Source organism: Elephantulus edwardii, unplaced genomic scaffold, assembly GCF_000299155.1.
Source record: "Elephantulus edwardii isolate Elephantulus edwardi_28Jun2011 unplaced genomic scaffold, EleEdw1.0 scaffold00163, whole genome shotgun sequence".
NCBI lineage: Eukaryota > Metazoa > Chordata > Mammalia > Macroscelidea > Macroscelididae > Elephantulus > Elephantulus edwardii.
Window position 1 is genome coordinate 7,016,947 of NW_006399913.1, and position 3,468 is coordinate 7,020,414.

General features: G+C 36.7%; 1 protein-coding gene across 6 annotated transcripts in view; it reads left to right on the forward strand.

Annotated features, from left to right (window-relative positions):
- The window catches only part of DLG2 (discs, large homolog 2 (Drosophila)), a 1,891,340-nt gene that overhangs the window by 1,185,800 nt on the left and 702,072 nt on the right, over nt 1-3,468 (forward strand). The gene's annotated exons all lie outside the window — the stretch shown is intronic.

A 3,468-nucleotide genomic window follows, 5' to 3' on the forward strand; every position in this document is an offset into this window, starting at 1 on the left:
TACGCTGCATTGAAAAACAAGGAACTCATGCAATATTATTCAAAATAGGTGAGCCTGGAGGACATTATGCTGAATGAAATATCTCAGTTGCAAAAGGACAAATACTGCATTATGCCACTGCTGTAAAATGGAACTGATACCAGGGTTAGGGTAAGACTGAGAAAAACTGGATAAATTGTGTATACTGCACTGAAACAGATGAGGGAGAGAATAATTTAAAAGCGATGTATATAGGGTATTATGGTTATCACAAGAGTCCACAATTAAGGTTGCATAGTAGAATGTACTTGGGGCAGTGAGAGGGGTGCGGGGGGATTGTGTACCAGGGAGGGTGTTTTTCTTTTAGTTTTCAAAGAGAGGCGTGAACTGGAGGTGCGGGGGGCTGGGCGGGAAAGAAGTACAGCAATGAACGAATAGAAATCCAAAATCTCTGTAAATGTTCATTAAAAGTATTAAGATTTAAAAAAATTACAAAAAAAAAATAAAAGACACTGACTTGAATCAAATGCACCCTAGACTTTAAACTGGCATTCTTTAATAGCTTAGAGAGGTCCTTGTCAGTAGATTTACCCTATGCAATATGTTTGGGGTTTTTTTCTGTTGTTGTTGTTTTTATTTCTTGCTGGCTGGTGGCAAGGGTGATGATTGTGAAGCCAAATAAGATTAAATAGTTGACAAGTTTAATCATCTTTATATCATGACTACTGGTCCAATGGTAAGTATTTTGTCTTCAACTAAAGCCAAAGAGGAAGAAATTAAAGAGTTCTCCAATTTTCAGTCTGAAATGGAATACTCAGTCAGGATGTATTAACAATCATTGGTGACTTGAGTGCAAAAGCTGAAAACAAGAACTGACAGTTAGACATTACGGATTTGGACAATATCTCAGTCACAAAAGGACAAATATAGCATAGTGCCACTGTCGTAAAATGGAACTGACATCAAGGTTAGGGGGAACCTATGAAAAGAGGGAATAAATAATGGGAAAAAAAGTAATCACAGATTTGGTGACAGAAATTGGGCTGGAGAGTGAATGATTAAATTGTGTACATTCATTGCAAATACCTTCTTTTAAAACACAAACAGCGACTATACATATGGACTTCACCTGATGGACTACAAAGGAATCAGATTAATTATATAACAGGGGGAAAATTGTAGGAGAAACTCAATCTCAATATCAGCAGTTAAAACTATGTCAGGTCCTGCTTCTGGCACAGATAATCAACTACTTATGTACAAGTTCAAATTGAGCTGAAGAAAATCAAAACAAGTCCACACAATCCAAAGTACAACCTTGAGTCTATCACGCCATGATTTAAAAACCATGTCAAAATTAAGTTTGAGGCATGGAACATTAAAGATTAAGGACCAGATGAGTTGTAGGATGACATCAAGGATATGATCCAGGAAAAAAAAAAGGAAAAGTTCATTGCAAAGACAGGGGAGAAAGAACAAAATGGATTTCAGAAGAGACTCTGACAATTGCCCTAGAATGTTAGGAAGCCAAAACAAAGGGGGGAAATGGTGAAGTAAGAATTGAACAGAAGATTTCAAAGGACAGCGTGAGAAAACAAGACAAAATGTTATCATGAAATGTGCATAGAAAACAAGCTATGGCTGTACAACACAAGATAGATTCATTCGCCTTGTAGATTCTCTTTTTTCTTCACTTATAGTACTCATTTTCTTCCCCTTATCTGGAGTATAAGCCAGTTTTCTTTACAACCAGCATGCAAGTTTATTGAAAGGCATCTGCCCAGCTTTACTTATAACCTTTTTTTTTGTTTGATTTATTCTTTTTCCTTTCCTTAAAATATTTTCAGTCCCATTCAGCTCCTCATTATATCCTAGATATTATTGCATCTGATTTTCAAGAATCCCCTATAGGTATGTAAAAAAGTATTTGATGATCCTTTGGAAAGTGAGGAACATTCTGGAACTGTGATTAAACCAAATCTTCTTCAAGTGTCTCTTTTGCAGCAGCTGCCTGAATATATCCACATCCCAAAATGACTGAACCTACATTTCCAAAATGCATGAGCTCGTTGTGTCAATTATTGAGATCTATTTAGAGCCTCTATACATTTGAAATTGTGCTGCAAAATAAGTTCCTTATTTTGTTCACATAGAAGACTGCTAGAAACTCTTAACAATTTAAGGCCTCACCAGTTAAGTGCCGAGAAGCAGGCACTAAGATGATGGAACAGAATTAAAGGATTAGAACCCAGATAAATATAGACCCCAAATAATATATTTCTTTTATTCCCAAATAAACTAATACTAATGATAAATTATAGTACTTTTAAAGAGTATAAGATATACACTGACTAAGGATGACAAAGAAGGTTAATTGTTGTGCTGGAGAAGAATCTTGAACATACCGTGGACTGCCAAGAAAACAAACTGGTCTGTCTTGGAGAGGGTGAAACCACGTTTCTCTTTGGAGGCTAGGATTTTGAACCTTCATCTCACATACTTTGAGCATGTGGCCAGGAGAGACCAGTTCTTGGAGAAGGACATCATGCTCAGAATGGTGGAGGGACAGTGTAGGAGAGGAAGACCTCGGATGAGATGGATTGATACAGTGACTGGGGAAATGGGGGTTGATGTGTCAGAATTAGTGAGACTGGCTCACGACAGGGCAAGCTTCAAAACTGCTGTACATAGGGTCACTGTAGGTTGCAAGTGACTCGATGGCACCTAACAACAAGAAGATATAAAATATAATACATTTTATTTGGTAACTCATTATACATTCTAATGCTTTATCATACTTTATACATAAATAATACCTAAAGTGTGTGTGTGTGTGTGTGTGTGTATGATTTTCAGTTATAAACATTTTATCATAGTAATTAACTCTCATTGAAATCATCTGAGGAAGAACAGTGAAAATGGGTATTTATTATACATAGTGTGATAATTTTTCCTGTTTTCTCTAATTCTCACTGTGATATTAAGATAATTATTATTATCATTTAGAGAGCTCTGGTGTGTTGCAAACCAGATGCAGAGAGAAAGAAGGGAAACGAGGAAATGAATTCTGTAAAAGAGGGAAGGCTGAGGCAGAGGTCCTCACAGCTTAGCACTGTGGAAAGGCTCCGTTCTTCATCTCCCTGTGGCTTTTATTTCGTTTAAGCCAATCCCCCTAAAAAAGTTCAATCTCTGGAGACTGTATTTTCCTTATATTTAAGTGTTGAAAACGTAACAATGGGTAAATAATCCAGGAAGTATTAAAAGAACATGGAAAGAATATACTGAGTTACTGTAGCGAAAGGAATTGGAAGACACAGAAGAATTTCATGAAACAATATATGAGCAAGAGCCTATGGTGATGAAAGAAGAAGTTCAGGCTGCTTTGAAGGACATGGCAAAAAATAAGGTTCCAGGAATAGATGGTATACCAATTGACATATTTCAGTTAACAGATGTTGCCCTGGACGTACTCACCAAGTTGTGCCAAGA